A 22,079-nucleotide genomic window follows, 5' to 3' on the forward strand; every position below is an offset into this window, starting at 1 on the left:
GGCACTTGCCATGCCCCACCACCTGACACTGCCGGCACCCCCTGCTGCCAACACTGAAGGCACCCCCGCTGGCAGCATCCCCCGCTGCTGTCAGCACAGCTGCCGACACTCCTGCACTGCTGCCCTACATACTGGGGACACCGTCAGTGTCTCCCTCACTGCTGACACTCCCACACTGAGGACACCACCAGCACCCCTGCACTGCTGACACTGTCAGCACACATGCACTGAGGACACCGCTGGCACACTGCATTGAGAACACCCCTGCACTGCCGACACAGTCAGCAAACCTGCACTGAGGACACCACTGGCACCCCCACTCTGCTGACACAGCCAGCAAACCCTCACTAAAGACTCCGCTGGCACCCTTGCTCTGCCGACACAGCCAGCAAACTTGCACTAAAGACACCGCTGGCACCCCCGCTCTGCCGACACAGCCAGCAAACCTGCACTAAAGACACCGCTGGCACCCCTGTACTGCCATTCCATGTACTGAGGACACCGCCAGCAACCCCCGCACTGCCAACACAGCCAGCAAACCTGCACTAAAGACACCACTGGCACTCCCGCACTGCCGATGCAGCCAGCAAACCTGCACTAAAGACACCGCTGGCACCCCTGCACTGCCGACACAGCCAGAAAACCTGCACTAAAGACACTGCTGGCACCCCCACACTGCCAACATCACTAGTACCCTTCTCTGAGGACACTGCCAGCACCGCAGCACTGCCATTCAATGTACTGAGGACACCACCAGCAACCCCGCTCTGCCGACACTGCTGTCACAGTAAGTGCACTATTGGTGTATCCAACCCACATTGTATAACACACTGTATCCGTGTTGGAACTTAGAAGCTGCACTGACACATCTTAGTGCCGACCCGACTGTGTCACTTAGCTTAGTCAGCCAGCTAGCTGGATGCAACCTTTTGGCCTTAACTAGATGAAGCAAATAATATTGTGAGGTGGTCAAAATTGATTGGAAATTACTGGAAATAAATGATATTGAGGTTAATTATACTGTAGGAACAAACACAGGCCCATTTTATGTGATTTTAGCTGTTTTTATGGTTTTTTAAGAAAAAAATCCAGATCCAAAACCAAAACACGAAAACAAAACATGGAGGTGAGGTTTTGGCAAAACCAATCCAGATCCAAAACTAGGGGGAATCCAGATCCAAAACCAAAACCAAAACACGAGGGTCGGCGCACATCTTTAATCCCTAGTAATAATAATTAGAGATGAGTGAGTCTGGTTCTTTGAGAATGCGACCCACCCGAACTTTCATATCCGAGGCGAGATCCAAGTCCAGCTCGTGTTTTCCTGCCTGACTCGGATCACAAAGCGAGGAAAAACGTCATCATCCCGCTGTTGGATTCCCGTGGGTTTTGGATTGTATAAAAGTCCCTCCGCCAGGTGATTGGCACCATTTGCTTGCTGAGTCCCTGGCTGTCAGGGCTGTGCTTCATCCAAGAGGGGCTGCTGTGTCCATCCAGGGCAGAGACTGCTGTGTCCATCCAGGAGTTGCTGTGTCCATCCAGGAGTTGCTGTGTCCATCCAGGGGCAGTGGCTTCTGGGTCCATCCAAGGGCTGCTATGTCCATTCAAGGGCAGGGGCTGCTGTGTCCATCCTGGGCAGGGGTTCTTTGTCCATCCAGTGGTGGCTGTGTCCATCCAGGGGCAGGGGCTGCTGTGTCTGTCCTCGGCAGGGGTGCTTTGTCTATCCAGGGTTTTCTGTGTCCATCCAGGGGTTGCAGTATCCAGGGCCGGACTGACCATCTGGTACTTCTGGCAAATACCAGAAGGGCCGATGGTCAAGTGGGCCGGTCTGGCTGTCCGCATGGAAAGGTATAATTTTCCTGTCAGCATGGATGCTATTCAAGATGTCTTTCCCAAAATGGCCGCCGCCTGAGAGAAGAAATTTTTTGCACATTGACTGTAATGTTACAAGAGGTCCTGTTGGTCCTCTAGTGTCCACTGGCCATGTCCTGCCAGCGGACACTAGAGGACCAGCAGGACCTCTAGTAACAGGTATCTTCAGACATGCCCCCCTGCCTGCTGTGTGTGAAGAACTGGGAGTGCCGAAGAGGAGCAGCATCGCGGTAATACAGGAGCAGGAGACCCAATGTGACAGCTGCATCTCCTGGACCCTGAAGTGGAGAGGAGAGGGGGAACTACCAAACACTATAAGGTAAGTGTGTGCACTTTATTTTCTTTTTAAATCTGTTACTATCTACCCTACTGACAGACAGCTTTATATGTGCAGGGAGTGCAGGTCTCCTGCAATTACAATATATATATAATCACTGTATCTCCCCCTCAGTTTCCCAGCTATCACCCTCCCTGTAACCCCCCTCAATGTTGCAGTCCTCACCCTCCCTGTAAATCAGTGCCCCAGCCTCCACTCTTGTAAACCCCCTCAGTGTCCCAGCCCTCACTCTCCCTGTAACTCCCAATGTGTCTCAGCTTCCACCCTACCTGTAACCCCCAATGTGTCTCAGCCTCCACCCTACCTGTAACCCCCCTCAGTGTCCCTTCCCTCACACTCTCTGTGACCCCCAATCAGTGTCTCTTCCCTCACCCTCCCCTCACCCCCCTGTAACCACAAATCAGTGTCCCTGCCCTCACCCTCCATGTAACCCCCCTCAATGTCTGAGTCCTCACCCTCCCTGTATCTTCCCCTCAGTGACCCAGCCCTAACCTTCCCTGTATCTTCCCCTCATTGTTCCTACATTAAAACTCCCTGTAACTCCCTTCAGTGTCCCCATCTTCACCCTCCCTGTATCCCTCCCTCAGTTTCCCTGGCCTCACCCTCCCTGTAACTGCAAATCAGTGTCCCTGCCTGTAACTCCCTGTAACTCCCTTCAGTGTCCCCATCCTCACCCTCCCTTTAACCCCCAATCAGTGTCCCAGCTCTCACCTTCCCTGTAACCCCTAGATTCCCTTCCCTCACCCTCCCTGTAAGCCCTCCTCAGTGTCCTTCCTTCACCCTCCCTATGACCCCCAATCAATGTCCTAGCCCTCACTCTCCCTGTAATCCCAAATCAGTGTCCTTCCCTCACCCTCGCTATAACCCCCTCAGTGTCCCTGCCCTCACCCTCCTTGTAACCCCTAATCAGTGTCCCTTCCCTCAACATCCCTGTAGCCCTAAATCAGTGTCCCTTCCCTCGACATCCCTGTAACCCCCTCAGTGTCCCTGCCCCCACCCTCCCTGTAACTCCCTTCAGTGTCACCGTCCTCACCCTCCCTTTAATTCTCAGTGTACCAGCTCTCACCTTCCCTGTAATCCCAAATCAGTGTCCCTTTCCTCACCCTCCCTTCACCCACTGTAACCCCAAATCAGTGTCTCTGCCCTTACCCTCCCTGTAACCACAAATCAGTATCCCAGCCCTCACCCTCCCGTTAAACCCCTTCAGTGTCCCAGCCCCCAGCCCCCACCCTCCCTGTAGCTTCCCCTCAGTGACCCAGCCCTCATTCTCCCTGTCTCTGTCCTCACCCTCCCTGTAACTCCCTTCAGTGTCCCCATCCTCACCCTCCCTTTAACCCCCAATCAGTAGCCCAGCTCCCACCTTCCCTGTAATCCCCAGTGTCCCAGCCCTCACCTTCCCTGTAACCCCTAATCAGTGACCAAGCCCCCACCCTCCCTGTAACCCCCCTCAGTATCCCCATCCTCCCCTCCCTGTAACCTCCCCTTACCTTGTGAGCAAAACATGGGACATGCTGGAATTTGCCCAGATGTAATGCCCGCAAAATATTGGTGGTGTTGTCAGATATCACAAATCCCCAGGAATGTCTAAGTGGGGTAAGCCATTGGGCAATGATTTCCCTCAGTTTCTCTAAGAGGTTGTTGGCGGTGTGCCTCTTACTGAAACCGGTGTTACACAGCGTAGCCTGCCTTGGAACAAGGTGGCATTTCTGAGGTGCTGCTACTGGTGACACTGCTGTTGTTGCTGCATAAAGCGATACACCTACCCAGTGGGCTGTCAAAGTCATATAGTCCTTAGTCTGCCCTATTCCACTTGTCCACATGGCCGTGGTTAAGTGGACATTGGATACAACCGCATTTTTAGGACACTGAGGACACTTTTTCTGACGTCTCTGTACATTCTCGGTATCGTCTGCATAGTGAAGTGGAATCTAGATGGGATTTGGTACTGGGGACACACTACCTCCATCAACTGTCTAAATCCTACTACACTAATGGTGGATACTGGACACACATCTAACACCAACATAGCTGTCAAGGCCTCAGTTATCCACTTTGCTTGAGGATGACTGCTGTTGTACTTCATCCTCCTCACTAAGGACTGTTGGAGGGTCAATTGTTTAGTAAAAGAAGTAGTGGTGTTCCAACTTCCTCTCTGGGATGATGAATGACTTCCAGCAGCAACAGCAGCAGTAGATATAGCAATGCAGGATCCTCCTGAAGAATCCTGGATAGCAGAATCAGTCATGCCAGTGACATGGCCTGCAGGACTACTTCCGATCCTGACTGAGGAGGAATTGACGAGGAGGGAGTTGATGTTGTGGTTTGCAGGCACTTGGATACAACAGGACAAAGGGATTTAGGTGTCCCTGGACTGCTTATGGTCTTAGCCACAGTTTCTGAACTTGACAGTAACTTTTATGAATGCGCTGCAGGTGACGTATAAGGGAAGATGTTCCTAGGTGGTTAACATCCCTACTCCTACTTATTCCACCTTTACATATGGTACATATGGCAAGACAGTTGTTGTCTGGATTTGGATAGAAATATTTCCAGACCAAAGAAGTTGGATGTTTGGTCTTCTGCCCAGGCATGACTGTGATGGGCTTTTACATCCCATGGACAACAACTGTCTCCCCCGGTGCCTGATTTAAACAAACCACCTCACCATCAGAATCCTCCTCATCAACTTCCTCCTCAGTGCCAATTACACCAATATCCTCATCCTGTTGTACTTCAACAGTGACATCTTCAATTTGAATATCAGCAAGTGAACTGTGGGTGCTCCTTCCAGCACTTGCAGAGGGCGTGCAAATGGTGGAAAGAGCCACCTCTTCCCGTCCAGTGTTGGGAAGGTCAGGCATCACACTTGGACTCTCCTTGGGGATTTGTGATATCTTAGAATGCACAGTTCTTTGCTGTGCTTTTGCCATCTTAACTCATTGGATTGCTGGTGCTCCAGTCTTCGGCATGCAGTCGCTGAATTACAAAAATGGGCAGAAATTTTTTGGGCCACCCAAAGCGTCTCCTGCACGCCCCTGTCGTATTTTAGAGAATTCTGCACCACCAAATTTATTGTGTGAGCAAAACATGGGACATGCTGGAATTTGCCCAGATGTAATGCCCGCAAAATATTGGTGGCGTTGTCAGATATCACAAATCCCCAGGAATGTCTAAGTGGGGTAAGCCATCGGGCAATGATTTCCCTCAGTTTCTCTAAGAGGTTGTTGGCGGTGTGCCTCTTACTGAAACCGGTGATACACAGCGTAGCCTGCCTTGGAACAAGGTGGCATTTCTGAGGTGCTGCTACTGGTGACACTGCTGTTGTTGCTGCATAAAGCGATACACCTACCCAGTGGGCTGTCAAAGTCATATAGTCCTTAGTCTGCCCTATTCCACTTGTCCACATGGCCGTGGTTAAGTGGACATTGGATACAACCGCATTTTTAGGACACTGAGGACACTTTTTCTGACGTCTCTGTACATTCTCGGTATCGTCTGCCTAGTGAAGTGGAATCTAGATGGGATTTGGTACTGGGGACACACTACCTCCATCAACTGTCTAAATCCTACTACACTAATGGTGGATACTGGACACACATCTAACACCAACATAGCTGTCAAGGCCTCAGTTATCCACTTTGCTTGAGGATGACTGCTGTTGTACTTCATCCTCCTCACTAAGGACTGTTGGAGGGTCAATTGTTTAGTAAAAGAAGTAGTGGTGTTCCAACTTCCTCTCTGGGATGATGAATGACTTCCAGCAGCAACAGCAGCAGTAGATATAGCAATGCAGGATCCTCCTGAAGAATCCTGGATAGGAGAATCAGTCATGCCAGTGACATGGCCTGCAGGACTACTTCCGATCCTGACTGAGGAGGAATTGACGAGGAGGGAGTTGATGTTGTGGTTTGCAGGCACTTGGATACAACAGGACAAAGGGATTTAGGTGTCCCTGGACTGCTTATGGTCTTAGCCACAGTTTCTGAACTTGACAGTAACTTTTTATGAATGCGCTGCAGGTGACGTATAAGGGAAGATGTTCCTAGGTGGTTAACATCCCTACTCCTACTTATTCCACCTTTACATATGGTACATATGGCAAGACAGTTGTTGTCTGGATTTGGATAGAAATATTTCCAGACCAAAGAAGTTGGATGTTTGGTCTTCTGCCCAGGCATGACCGTGATGGGCTTTTACATCCCATGGACAACAACTGTCTCCCCCGGTGCCTGATTTAAACAAACCACCTCACCATCAGAATCCTCCTCATCAACTTCCTCCTCAGTGCCAATTACACCAATATCCTCATCCTGTTGTACTTCAACAGTGACATCTTCAATTTGAATATCAGCAAGTGAACTGTGGGTGCTCCTTCCAGCACTTGCAGAGGGCGTGCAAATGGTGGAAAGAGCCACCTCTTCCCGTCCAGTGTTGGGAAGGTCAGGCATCACACTTGGACTCTCCTTGGGGATTTGTGATATCTTAGAATGCACAGTTCTTTGCTGTGCTTTTGCCATCTTAACTCATTGGATTACTGGTGCTCCAGTCTTCGGCATGCAGTCGCTGAATGACAAAAATGGGCAGAAATTTTTTGGGCCACCCAAAGCGTCTCCTGCACGCCCCTGTCGTATTTTAGAGAATTCTGCACCACCAAATTTATTGTGTGAGCAAAACATGGGACATGCTGGAATTTGCCCAGATGTAATGCCCGCAAAATATTGGTGGCGTTGTCAGATATCACAAATCCCCAGGAATGTCTAAGTGGGGTAAGCCATTGGGCAATGATTTCCCTCAGTTTCTCTAAGAGGTTGTTGGCGGTGTGCCTCTTACTGAAACCGGTGATACACAGCGTAGCCTGCCTTGGAACAAGGTGGCATTTCTGAGGTGCTGCTACTGGTGACACTGCTGTTGTTGCTGCATAAAGCGATACACCTACCCAGTGGGCTGTCAAAGTCATATAGTCCTTAGTCTGCCCTATTCCACTTGTCCACATGGCCGTGGTTAAGTGGACATTGGATACAACCGCATTTTTAGGACACTGAGGACACTTTTTCTGACGTCTCTGTACATTCTCGGTATCGTCTGCCTAGTGAAGTGGAATCTAGATGGGATTTGGTACTGGGGACACACTACCTCCATCAACTGTCTAAATCCTACTACACTAATGGTGGATACTGGACACACATCTAACACCAACATAGCTGTCAAGGCCTCAGTTATCCACTTTGCTTGAGGATGACTGCTGTTGTACTTCATCCTCCTCACTAAGGACTGTTGGAGGGTCAATTGTTTAGTAAAAGAAGTAGTGGTGTTCCAACTTCCTCTCTGGGATGATGAATGACTTCCAGCAGCAACAGCAGCAGTAGATATAGCAATGCAGGATCCTCCTGAAGAATCCTGGATAGGAGAATCAGTCATGCCAGTGACATGGCCTGCAGGACTACTTCCGATCCTGACTGAGGAGGAATTGATGAGGAGGGAGTTGATGTTGTGGTTTGCAGGCACTTGGATACAACAGGACAAAGGGATTTAGGTGTCCCTGGACTGCTTATGGTCTTAGCCACAGTTTCTGAACTTGACAGTAACTTTTTATGAATGCACTGCAGGTGACGTATAAGGGAAGATGTTCCTAGGTGGTTAACATCCCTACTCCTACTTATTCCACCTTTACATATGGTACATATGGCAAGACAGTTGTTGTCTGGATTTGGATAGAAATATTTCCAGACCAAAGAGGTGGAATGTTTGGTCCTCTGCCCAGGCATGACCGTGATGGGCTTTTTCATCCAACGGACAACAACTGTCTCCCCAGGAGCCTGATTTAAACAAACCACATCACCATGAGAATCCTCCTCGCCAACTTCCTCCTCAGTGCCAATTACACCAATATCCTCATCCTGTTGTACTTCAACAGTGACATCTTCAATTTGAATATCAGCAAGTGAACTGTGGGTGCTCCTTCCAGCACTTGCAGAGGGCGTGCAAATGGTGGAAAGAGCCACCTCCTCCCGTCCAGTGTTGGGAAGGTCAGGCATCACACTTGGACTTTCTCAAGACGATCAGGGCCAGTAGGCGAAAATAACACACATAAACCCGGTGTCTTCACAATGTCCATCAGGGTCTGTCCATCCAAGGGTGCCCAGTGTATAAAAAATAAAAGCTAATAATAATATAATTAATTATTAATAAAAAAATATATACAGTATTACTATATTAATATTATTATTTTTACTGTGACACTGCCTGTCAGACCGCAGTGTAATAATCATACATGTATTGTTTGTGACACTGTAATTGGAAAACACAGTGTATTCATAAAAATATTGCGACACTAAGGGGAAATATATATATATATAGTATTCATAAAAAAGATTGTCACTGTTAAGGAACAGTTATTATCTTTTAAGGTTATTGTCCTAAAACAGGGCTTGAAAACTTGGCTAGCTGCGGCCGTGGAGCAGCTTTGAGGGCTGGTAAGCCTGGGCTTGTTGTGGCCTCTGGGCCATAGAACAAGATTCATCCTTTGGGCAGTGCAGCAGCCTTGGCTGCGGTGGTCTCATGAAGGACTTGTGCCACCGGGTTGACACAGGCGGTGGTACGCTGGGTTGTGTACATTGGACGCTGGATTGCAGTCGGTGTCGCTGGGTTGACACAAGCGGTGGTACGCTGGATTGCATACTTCGGATGCTGGCCTGTGCCGCCGGGTTGACACAAGCAGCTGGATGCAGAACTGCGCACTCTGGACACTGAGTGCTGTCTGTGCTGCCTAGGTGACACAAACGGCAGCTAGTAGATATGCGGACCCTAGATGACATAAACGGCAGGTAACAAAAGCTGACAAAACTGGGTACTCGACTGGATAATAGGAGACAACACCAAAACTGGAAACACATGAAACGCTATCACCGGCACCGGAGCAGCATTTGCACCAGCAGGAAATAGCCACAGGATCCAATCCAGGACAGACCAAGGATGATGGACAGCTGATAGGGAGGAGTTCAGCGAACAATCGCCCGGCATTCGCCTCGCCCTGCGTTCTCAGTGCACCGGCTTGTGACAGCCACACTGTAAGTGGAAAACGCAGTGTATTCGTAAAAAATATTGTGACACCAAGTGGAAACACAGTGTGCCCATAAAAAGTATTGTCACACTGTAAGTGGAAACTTCACAATTTACAATTTAATAACACAAAGCTATCAATAAAAAAATTCTACTTTTTTCCTTAATCATGAATAAATGATTAGTCTACACTTCGACTATAAGACCACAACAAAGTGCTAAATAATGTGCATAATATATTAAACATAATGATATCACATACGCCTCAGCTGAGATTCACATAAACATATTTTCAAAAGGTGAAAATAGAGGATATGGTTTAAAAAATGGAATAAAACAGCTAAAACTGTGTTCTCTGGTTATAGTGACCCTACTCCCTAACCATTGTCCCGCTACCTGAATTTCAGCGAATCAGAGGGGCAACTCCATGCAACCGAATTCCAGAGTGCAGCTGCTCCTCCTGTAGCCCAGGTCAAAAGTTGTGTAGGGGGTGTGGTTAAATGGAGGTCACATCCACTAAAGTGGCCAATGAAACCCCAATCTAACAGGGAGCACAGCTGTAATTTATACATAACACAGGATGGGATGACAATATAGCCTTGGGTGTGGATATAATCTGGGGTGATGGAATAGGCTGGGGTAACAATATAAACTGTGGTTATATTGCTGGAGTGATGCCTGGGCATAAGACCAGAAAAGCCACATCTTGGGTGTGGAAATATTTCAACCCAAATCCTGACAACAGTTGTAGGCATCTGTACAATTTGTAAAGCCAAAATTACTAGAGAATCGAGATAGAGACCTTAACCATCTAGGAACTTTCACCCTTTTACATAATCAACAGCGCATCCATCAGATGTTGTCATCATCATCCCCCAACAGTGTGTACATCCTCTTCTTCACACAATATTAATTTGTCCCCGTTGGAATCCTGCATTACAGGTGCTTCTGTATATTTTTTACTAAATTGCCGGTAAAGGTCTTCCTCGTGGAATTTGTAATTCATTTTGATGGACATCATCTTTTTCCACATTTTGGGGAAGTAGCCTCATAGGCTGATCACTAACAAGGTTCCCGGCTGTGCTGAAAACTCTTTCTGGGTACACACTGGAGGGTGGGCAGCTCGAGTAAAGCAAAGCCAGTTTGTGCAATGGCCTCCAAATTACCTTTTTTTCCTGCCAGTAGTCTGACATGCCTATTTGGTTGCTATCATTAAAAAAATGTAAATAGTCCTCAACCATTCTCTCAATGGTGACCATATCAGATGGAGTCACGGTAGAGGTGTCATTAATTGTAGGCAATTCTCACCCAACCAGATGTCAAAACTTGGTTGTGTTGACTCATCTGCATCACCAGTGGGTGTTTTGAAAGTTTAGTTTTTTCATAGCAGATGCACTTGCTGGAGAAACTGAAGGAGAAGCCATCGCTGCATCATGTGCCAATTGAGCTGACAATTTGCTTATCAACAGCTGTTTACATCTTTTCAGCTCTATGTCCATTGGGAAGAAGAAACAACATCTTCATCCCTTCTGGGATGAAAATCCACACCCAGCAGCAGTCATGGTGCTCAAGGATTCTCAAGAAAGAAACAACGTAAGACTTAAACCGTAAATCTGAAATCTTGCATTTGCTCTGTTCCATTTGTACACATATCTGTGCTGGTTAAGTGGACAGTGAGTAGAATGGCAGTTTGGAGGCCACTAATTAACTATGTTTTTTTTAATGTCCCTGTACAGGTTGGGAAAAAGTTTCAAGTGGAATCTTTGCAAAGGATTATGTAACAGTCAATTGTTTTGGAAAGCACTCTTCCTGGGATGAAAATCCACTCCTAACAGCAGAAGCAGGTGCAGGGTTCTCAAGAAAGACACAATGTAAGACTTAAACCTTAAATCTGAAATCTTGCATTTGCTCTGTTCTGCTTGTCCATCTGTGCTGCTTAAGTGGACAGTGGGTACAATGGCAGTTTGAAGGCCACTAACTAGGTTTTTTTTAATGTCCCTGTACAGGTTGGGAAATAGTTTAAAGTGGAATCTTTGCAAAGGATTATTTTACACTCAGTTGTTTTGGGAAGCACTACTAGTACTCTCCCTGGTCCCCTTCTGGGATGAAAATCCCCTCCCAGCAACAGGCATGGTGCTCAAGGATTCTTCTGGGACTAGGACTGATGTGAATAAGTAAAATATTTTTTGCCTCCCCTCCCTCATAAATTTACTTCAGAATCAAAAAATTAAATAAAATTTACTACCAATCAACCCTTCCTGTCCCTGCCTTCAACTACATACACACATACTCCAACTCCCTCAGGCCTCTCTTGAATAATAAAAACATTTGTTTCCTGATGTGCCATGTTGGAAGTTGAACTGCCACGTGTTTGTGCCACCCACTGCTGCCGCTTAGCTTAGTCAGCCAGCTAGCTTGGTGCAAATTTTTGGCCTAAACTGGATGAAAACAATATTGTGAGGTGGTCAAAATTGACTGGAAACGAGTGGAAATTAATGTTATAGAGGTTAATAATACTGTAGGAACAAAAACAGGCCCAAATTATGTGGTTTTAGCTGATTTTATGATTTTTTAAAATTAAAAATACAGATCCAAAACCAAAACCAAAAAAACGGAAGGGCGGTTTTGACAAAACCAATCCAGGTCCAAAACATGAGGAGATACAGATCCAAAACCAAAACACGGGGGTCAGCGCACATCTCTAAAAATAATGGAGGGGGGCCCACACCTCACACCCTGCACCCATATTATACTTACCTCTCTGGAGTCCCTCGTCGGCGCCAGTGTCTGTGCTGTAATGAATGGCCATGCCACTCTGTCAAAGACTTTTTCAGTGTCGAGAGCCACCACCAAGGTCAACATAGACCTGCTTTGTACAAGATGAATGAAATTGATTAAACGACTCATATTATCCTACGCCTATTGGGGATGAAGCCTACCTGGTCTGGATGTACCAAGTAAGGCAAGATTGGAGCTAGTCTGTTGGCCAATATTTTAGCAAATAGCTTAAGGTCTACATTCAAAAGGGATATCTGTCTATAATATTTAATTTCCAGAGGGTCGCGATCTGGTTTAGAGATTACAACTATATTGGCCCTGGTAGTGGCTAGGTCGAGCGACTCACCCTTCAATATAGAATTAAAAAGTGATTTGAGCATAGGAAGTAGGGGTTGTGAAAACTTTTTATAATAAAGAATGGAGAATCCATCCGGACCAGGGGCAGCAGATCTGTGTAATTGTTTTATAGCTGCTATAATTTCCTTGTCAGTGATGGGAGTGTTAAGTGAGGAAATGTGTGACTCAAATAACTTAGGTAGATGATAGGATTCTAGATATTGGCAGATCTTGGCTAGATATTGGGAAGTATTCATATCAGTATGAGGCAGATTATACAAAGATATGTAATAATCCTGAAATTGAGTAGCCATGACCGGGGGATCATGGGTAAATGAGCCATCTGAGCACTTTAAGGAGATGATTCTATTGCGAGTGCACTTGGCTCACAATTGTCTGGCTAATAGCGTATCTGCCTTATTAAATTTCTCATAAAATCTTTGACGCGTCCATAATAATGCATTGGCGGCTTCTTTGGAGAGAATTTGTGAGAGTTGACCGCTAACTGCTAGAATTTTTAAATAGGTGTGTTTTTTAGGATAACGTTGATGTAGCTGTGTAAGGGAGGACAATGTACATTCCACCTCAGAAATGCATGTAATTTCTGCTCTCCTCTGAGCTGATGTGAGACTAATAAGAAAGCCACGTAAGGTGGACTTATGAGCTTCCTATAATATAGAGGGCGAGATATCAGGAGTAGAGTTATTGGCATAGTAGTCTTTCAGGGCAGTGGTAATTTCCTCAATATAAGTTTTTTTAAGAAGCAGAAATTCATTTAAGCACCAAAAGCAGGTTGAGGAAGTCGAGCAAGGAACAGAAAGCTCCAGATCAATAGCTAGGTGGTCTGACCACAGGATAGGAAGAGTTTGGGCTCCCAGGAGTTGTTGAGTAGTGGTACGGTTCACCAAAAAAAGATCATTGCATGTTTGAAGGGCATGGGGTGGAGAATAGTGAGTATAGCCTCTAGCCAGGGCCGTAGTGAGGGTAGTGCGGCCGGTGCCATCACACAGGGCACCACAGGTAAGGGGGTGCTGTTTGGGCTTGTCAAATTTCTGTTTATTATAATTCTTGCTTGTAGCGTCCTCTTATTTCATCCCCAGCATCTCCTGACCTCTCCTATCTCTTCCCTGCCCCTTCCCTATGAAGCCATGGCCCTTTTATGGGTGCATTATTTCCCTTTGAAAAATTAGGGGGGCACCAATGCTCTTTCTGGCACAGGGCACCAAAAAGTCTAGTCACAGCTCTGCCTCTAGCTAAGGTATACAAAGTTCTCCAAGCATCATATAGATCATTAAATGACATACTGTATGAGAGTGAAGACATTTGGAAAGTTTTGACTGACCAAGGGAAGTTGAGCTGGCGTGTGATCTATCTAAATTGTGGTCTAAAATGGTATTAAAATCTCCCCCGATAATGGTAAGGCCTCGAGGCAGTTGTGAAATACGGTTAAAGAATGTGGTTATAAAGAACCCTGCTGCACGACCGGCACATATACTGAGGCCAATACAATCATCATTTGATTATAGGACCCAGATATTATGAGATATCTATCATGGTCATCAGTCGTAACATTATTAACAGTAATTGGAAAATCTCGGTGGAGCATAATTGCAGTACCTCTGTGTTTAGCTGACATGTTTGAGTAAAAGACTTGGGGGTACAATTTACATGATAATGATGGATGGGGAGTTTTAAGGTGCGTCTCTTGTAACATTATAACGTCAGGCTTACGGCGATTGAAATACTGAATGGCCATGGCCCTTTTAGTGGGGGAATTTAACCCGTTGGTATTAAGTGTGAGGATCTTTAACTTTATGGTGGATAAGTAGTGTAATAGTTGTGAAACTTATGAGGTGAGAAGGTTGACTGGCGAGAGTGTAGGGGAGAGAGGATGGACACACGAAGAAAAAGAAAAGAGTTAGAAACTATGAAAGCAGAAATAATAGGGAAAAGACCTTGACTTACACAAAAGACAGGTCTAAATGATAAAGGGAAGGTGTCTCACGCACCTGCCCTTTGATGGGGGGCGCGACATAAAAACAAGATAATATGGAGTAGGAATGAGATATACATGTAAGGTAGGAGGATAGGAGGATTGTGACTAGAGAGTGTAAGAAATCAGGCAGTGTGAGAATTACATAATATAGAGGAAAAAGACAGTTAAATAATAATTAGTATGGGTTGACAATGACATCGTAAGCAAATTAGAGTATAAAAAAAACAAACATAAGTATAGAATAAATGTAAGATGGCAAAAAACCTAATAAAGTGAACATTTCAGTCAAAATATTTGAAAAGTAGCATTATAGGTACAGTAGGGAAACAAGCGAATTATATCCAGGTAGAAAAACCCATCAGAATATGATTAATAAATATATGTACCTGAAAAATCTCATGAGCGTAGAGAGATTGCACTCCCTAAATAGCATAGGATATGAAACAGAAAGCTATAACCATAACATACAATATAATAAACATCAGTATAATCACTTGGACAATGTCATCGTAGAAAGTAGAGTATCAGTCAGGCTTGAGACCACTCCGGGGATGGAGCGGAGGGGCTTTGTTGTGATGTGGAAATCTGTTTTCGAATAGGCTCAGGCAGATCATCAAATCCAAAGGTTTTGAGTAACTCGTAACCCTGTGTAGGGGTTTTAACCACATAGGTCCCCCTGTTCCTTGTGACTTGGAGTTGAAAGGGAAAACCCCATTTATATCTAATAGAGTGGTTACGCACTCTAGGTCTTGGAACATTTCACACAAGGCACAAGGTCTTGGAACATTTGTAGTTGAGATCCAGAATATGAAATCAAAGGGGACCCTCGAACTGACTGCATAATCTGGTCCTTCACTTTGTAATAGTGGAAACATAGGATAACATCCCGCGGAGGTTGACTTGGGGAGGGTTTCAGGATTAACGCTCTGTGTGCCCTGTTCAAGTGGTGCAAATCTTTGGATATACCAGGAACCAGTTGAATAAAAAGTCCCTCTATGAACTCAGGAAGGGATTCTGCGGTCACACTCTCCGGGATATTGTGCATGAGGATATTGTTCCGATTTCGATTTTCAAGATCCTCTAAGTGATGCCTATATGTCTCGAACTCTGAATGAAGATCAGCAAGTTCTTGTTCCACTACACTCTTTTGAATTTGATTGTTTATGAATGTCCAGAAATTATAATGGCCACACTCAGCATCTCCTGTATGCCCCTTTCATCTTTTAAAAATGGCCACATGTTAGTGCCGCCCACTGCTGTCGCTTAGTGTAGTCAGCCAACTAGCTGGATGCAACATTTTGGCTTTAGGTCTAACCTAGATGAAAAAATCAATATTGTGAACTGTGAGGTGGTCAAAATTTACTGCAAATGACTGGGAATAAATGTTATTAAGGTTAATAATACTGAGGGAACAAAAACAGGCCCAAATTATGTGGTTTTACCTGTTTTTATCATTTTTTTTTTTTTTAAATATCCAGATCCAAAACCAAAACACGCAAGGGTGGTTTTGCAAAACCAGATCCAGATCCAAAACACGAAGGAGATACAGATCCAAAACTGAAAACAAAAACAAAACACGGGGGTCGGCACACATCCCTAGTCTTTACTACATGTTAAATCTAGGAGATATGGTCTTGTCTTGCAAGTATTAGCTACTATTAATTCTTTTTTGCTAATTTGGCTACTTGTATCATCAACTAAGTCCAGGGAATGGATAGGATCTCTAGATCATACGTGGGTCACAGCATGTTTCAATAGTTGATAATCATCTTAGATGATGAAGTTGGGCAAATATTGAGCTGATTGAAAATAAATAATATCTGCAGGAGTAGCAATATATGAAAATACCACTAGATGGGGCTCCAAGCCAATACTATAGGGGATGAGGTCTAAAATCAACAATGAATCATAGATTATTAATTAGCAAATATGAGAGTATGAGCACAGATTAAAGAATGGAAATTTTGTATAGTTAAAGAGCACCCTTAAACAATAAGGTCAGGGTTAATTCGGATTTAGAGAGCCCAGGGAGGCTTTATAGTGGCGCTCCGTTTATGTAGGAGCAGTAACAGTGAACAATCAAGTAGTATGGCTGGTAGCCCTTACCCAGTACTGCTGTCTTAAGGTGCCTACACACTTGGCAATATTTTACATGATTTGACGGATTCTGATGCATCATGATGACAAATCGTGTAAAATATGCCCAAATCGTAAGTGTCCACTCACCATCACAATGCTGATGTGCATACCTGCAGGATGTACATCACATCTTCAGATCTGCCATGCTGTAGGGAAGATTTGCCAATCTGGAACACAATGAGGTGCCAATCGTGAGCACTTTTTGTGAGGAGACAAGGGAAAAGGACTTCTAGGACTTGCCTGCATGTTGAAAAGAGTTATGACCCAGTTCTGTGTTCTTAAATTGAAGCCCTCAGTCTGCAGGAGTCTCATACAGGAAGTTTGTCAGCAGCAGGCATCAAGGGAGTGTTCCTGTTACAAAGCCCTCCTCCTTCCTCTCTGCAAAGACTGACACCTGAGCCCACCAATGAGTGAGAGAGAGGGAAGTAGGGTGGTGCAGCAAGAGGAATTGTGGGATAGTGTGTGAGTACAGTGTGACTCTGAAGGTTGGGGTGTTGTCCCCTCTCAGTGTCTTAAGATATATAGCAGCTCTGTGTGCCCTGTTACAGCTGGCCAGGTAGGGAGGAGATATACAGCAGCTGGAAAGGACTTTGTTGAACTCTGAGTGGACTGTAATGATATAACCCTGCTTACTGTTTGCTGGATTTCTGTGTCTGCATGAATAAAGTTCATCATTCCTTCATTATAACCTGCTCCTCTGTGTGATCCCTGAACCCCAGGATACCCAGGTCACCCGGTATCCTCACATTTGGCGGCAGCGGTGGGACGTCACACAGTTCCTGCAGTAATTTCAGGGGAGTGAGTAGAAGCAACGCTAACACCAGAGAATATCAGCATGGAGAGTCAGTCAGGATTTGCAACCGGCGGCCAAATTGAAAACATTATGAGAGAGCAGGAGAAGTTTTACCGGACAGCCCGGAAACCGCACCTGCAAGGATTTTGCAGGATGAAGGGAATTGCATATAATGGGTCTGACACCCGGGAGATGCTGGTACTGCGGTTGTTGGAGTGGGATCGTGCACACCCAGAGGATCCCGACCACTTGAGTGATGACGAAGAAGGACTGACAGGCAGTGGAAGCACTTCTTCCAGTCGGTTACCTGAGTCAACCACCGCTACTCCTGCCCTACTACAAAGCTGGCTGGGGGCGCTAGGTGAAAGTGCAACTACACAAGAGAGAGCTGGAGTGATCCAAGTGATATTAGGGGTACAAATCCCTACTAGCAGCGGAACTGTGCTGTCATCCAGAGGGGCTGAACAAGAGAAGCGGCGCTTGGGATTTAAGGATGTTCCCACATTTCGAGAGAATGAAACTGACATTGACACTCACCTCCAGATCTTTGAGAATCTCATGGGAGTGCACGAGATAGAGCCAGCTGAATGGCCCAAGTACTTGGGGCCAAGTCTCACCGGTAGGGCTCTGGAAGCCTACAGGGCTCTAACTCCCCAGGAATGTGGAGTCTATACCTGTATAAAGAAGGCATTGCTGGCTAAGTTTCAGATCACTGTAGAATCTTATCGTCTCAAGTTCATAACACTGAGCAAAAGTGGGACTGCTTCCTACCAAGAGTTTGCCAGTCAGCTACAGCAAGCTTGTGGAAAATGGCTTGAGGGTAGACAGGCCTCTACTGTGGAGCAGATCATCAACCTAATCGTGGTAGAACAACTAATGATTAAGATGGCACCAGAGGTACGGGAGTGGGTCGCAGACCGGAAGCCCAGCACGCCTGAACAAGCTGCAGAATGGGCTGATGAATATATAGCTAACCGTCCCCAATGGAGAGTCTTCAGTGCAACAGGTGGTACAAGAACCCCATGAGCGGAGAAGCTCCCTGACAGAGAACCACGCATAAATGATAGTAGTAAAGGAGGCCCTATCAAAAACATTTCTTATCAACCACCAAGATTCAAAGTGGCTAACCCAGAACCTCGGAAGTGCTACCGCTGCAATCAACCCAGACACTTATTGAGGGACTGTCCACACATGCGAGGGCCATTCCCTGGGGCTAGACCGGCCCCAGTCTCTGTGGTATGTTACCCCATGGAGGATTATTGCGAGGAGGTCATCCAGTCAGATGCGGCCGAGATGATGGATGGGGTGTATATTGTAGACCTGGTACTGGGGGAGGAGCAGGCAACTCCTCAGAATATGCAGGGGCACTTACAGCCTGTGTTGGTAGAGGACCAGCGGGTACAGGGCCTACGAGACTCTGGGGCCTCACTCACATTGATTGAGCCAGACCTGATTCCCACCTCCCGGGTGATTCCTGGACAGTATGTACGAATTGCCACCGCCGGGGGACAACAGACCGATATACCCGTCGCCAAGATACATCTCGACTGGGGAGCCGGTCAAGGAATCGTGGAGGTCGGAGTACTCAAGGGGCTACCGGCCAAGGTCATCCTCGGGAATGATCTGGGACAGGGACTGGTGACACGCTTCGTTCAAGTGGTGACCCGGAGCCAAACCCAAAGAGCAGTGACCCAGGTGACAGATTCAGAACAGAACCAACCTACCCCGACCACAATGGTGAGTGATTCCAGTCCCTTGTCCAGTACTTCAGAGTTAGACTTGGGGGAGGTGGACCGGAGCGAGTTTCGACAGGCCCAATGAACAGACCCTTCCCTAAGTAAATTAAGGAGCGCAGCCGACCTGGGGTTGGAAACAGCTGATGGGAGCAAGATAGTTTGGGAAGAGGAATTGCTGTACCGAGTGGTCGTTCTTCAGTCTGGACAGGAAACAGTAATGCCTACTAAACAGTTGGTGGTACCTACACCGTACAGAGCACAATTACTAGCCATTGCTCATGACATTCCAGCGGCCGGGCATTTTGGCACCCGTAAAACACTGGCCCGATTGTTGCGGAATTTCTTCTGGCCACGAATCTCTAGAGACGTTAAGCAGTATCGAGACACCTGCAATACCTGCCAGGGGCTCGGGAAGCCCCAGCGAAAAGCTCCTCTGCACCCATTACCTATTATAGGGGAGCCCTTTGCCCGTGTTGCCATAGACCTAATTGGACCATTAGCTATTCCCAGTCATACGGGAAAAAAGTACATCCTAACACTGGTGGACTTTGCTACACGCTATCCTGAGGCTGTGGCCCTATCATCTATTGACACAGAACACGTTGCGCAAGCATTGACAGACATATTTAGTCGGCTTGGATACCCGCAGGAAGTCGTCACAGATCAAGGGCCCCAATTCCAAGGTGAACTAATGCAAACCCTGTGGGAAAAGTGGGGGGTTCGACCTCTTCGGACCACCTCTTACCATCCACAGGCTAACGGACTCTGTGAACGTTTCAATGGAACGCTAAAAAGACTTCTACAAGCTTACGTGCTGTCCGAGGGGAGGGACTGGGAGAGAGCCCTTCAACAGCTTCTATTCGCTTATCGGGAAGTCCCACAGGCGTCTACTGGATATTCCCCATTTGAACTTTTGTACGGCCAGAAAGTGCGGGGGCCTCTAGACCTGGTCAAAGAGAGCTGGGAGGGAACTTTCCAAGAACACCAGCAGCCCATTTTACAATATGTAGAGAATATGCGGAACCGCATGAGAAGATTGCTACAGTTAACCCAAGAGCATCTCAGGGAATCACAAGAGAGACAAAAGGAATGGTATGACGCCCACGCTCAAGACTGAGAGTTGCATCCAGGGCAAAAAGTAATGGTGCTTATCCCAGTGCGAAGAAACAAACTGCAGGCCACGTGGGAAGGACCGTATACCGTGGTAAGGCGCACCGGGCCGGTCAATTACGTGATTGCCCTGGATAAGGGAGGGAAGTACCTACGCACCTTCCATATAAATCGAATTAAGGCCTATCGTGATCATCAAGTAGTAACAATGGCGGTATGTTGTCCTCCGATGGAGGCACCAGAAACTGATCCTTTGCTTGACCTTTTGGGAGCTGCTAAAGAGAAGAAAGGAGTGGAATCAGTCCAGGTGGGACAACAGTTGAATGCAGCCCAGCAGCAAGAGATGTGGAGGATCTTAGAGGCTGAACAGGCCCAGTTTTCTTGTCTACCTGGTCGCTCATCTGACCGCCCACCACCGGATGACTCCAGGTGTTATGAGGCAGGTAAAGGCTGAGATCGAGGAGATGCTAGCTTTGGGGGTCAAAGTGCCATCTAAAAGCCCATGGGCTGCTGGGGTTGTGTTGGTTCCCAAGAAAGATGGGACCACACGGTTTTGTGTAGACTATCGCAAATTGAACGAAGTCACCACCATTGATGCTTACCCTATGCCCCGTGTTGATGAGCTACTGGATCGGATTGGAGGGGCTGAGTTTGTCTCAACGTTGGATTTGAGCAAAGGCTACTGGCAAATCCCACTTACCAAAGAGGCCCAGGAGCGTTCTGCCTTCATCACACCGGAAGGACTCTTTGAGTGGACTACAATGCCTTTCGGGATGAAGAACGCCCCTGCCACATTCCAGCGAATGGTTAATGACCTCTTGGAGGGGTGTCAAGACTTTTCCCAAGCCTACTTAGATGACATTGCCATCTTCAGCCATAACTGGGAGGAGCATTTAATTCAGGTGACAGAAGTGCTGAAGAGAATTAGACAGGCTGGACTCACCATACGCCCAGATAAGTGTCAGATGGGGATGGCTGAGGTTCAGTACCTAGGACATCGGGTCGGAGGAGGTGCTATCAGACCTGATCCGGCAAAGGTGGAGGCTATTTCCAATTGGCCCCAACCTGTCAACCAAAAACAAGTGTGGGCATTCCTTGGAGTCGCTGGCTATTACAGGAAATTTATACCACATTACAGCACCGTGGCCAAAGCTCTGACAGACTTGACCAAAAAGAGATATTCTCGGAATATTGAATGGATTGTTGAATGTGAGCAAGCTTTCAACACCATAAAAGATTTGCTGACTCGAGCCCCAGTGTTGGCTGCCCCTGATTACAACAGAAAGTTTATTGTGCAGACAGATGCATCAGGGTGTGGGCTTGGGGCAGTGTTGAGTCAAGTGGGAGCAGACGGTAGGGAACATCCAATTGTCTATCTATCCCGTAAACTAGCTGACCGAGAGATAGCCTACGCAACTATTGAAAAAGAATGTCTAGCCATAGTCTGGGCCTTAAAAAAGCTACAACCACTGACCATAACCCGCTGTATTGGCTAAACAGAACCTCGGGGGAAAATGGGAGGTTGTTGAGGTGGAGTCTGGCGTTACAAAGTTTCAACTTTTCCATTTCTCACAAAAAGGGACGAGAACATCACAATGCTGACGGGCTATCCAGATGTGAGGAAACAAATATCAAGCTTCGCAGACCCTCAGGCCGAGTCGACAGTCAGGACTCCAACATTGGGACCATGTCTGTCTCCTCGATTTAAGAAGGGGGAGGTATGTGAGGAGACAAGGGAAAAGGACTTCTAGGACTTGCCTGCATGTTGAAAAGAGTTATGACCCAGTTCTGTGTTCTTAAATTGAAGCCCTCAGTCTGCAGGAGTCTCATACAGGAAGTTTGTCAGCAGCAGGCATCAAGGGAGAGTTCCTGTTACAGCCCTCCTTCCTCTCTGCAAAGACTGACACCTGAGCCCACCAATGA

The 22,079-nt window shown here is 46.7% G+C and overlaps 1 pseudogene; it reads left to right on the plus strand.

Moving 5' to 3' along the window:
* Positions 1–17,448: 17,448 nt before the first annotated feature.
* Positions 17,449–21,864, plus strand: LOC148443181 (uncharacterized; annotated as a pseudogene).
* The last annotated feature ends 215 nt before the right edge of the window (positions 21,865–22,079 follow it).

Source organism: Taudactylus pleione, unplaced genomic scaffold (assembly GCF_031769625.1).
Source record: "Taudactylus pleione unplaced genomic scaffold, aTauple2 ptg001315l, whole genome shotgun sequence".
Lineage (NCBI taxonomy): Eukaryota > Metazoa > Chordata > Amphibia > Anura > Myobatrachidae > Taudactylus > Taudactylus pleione.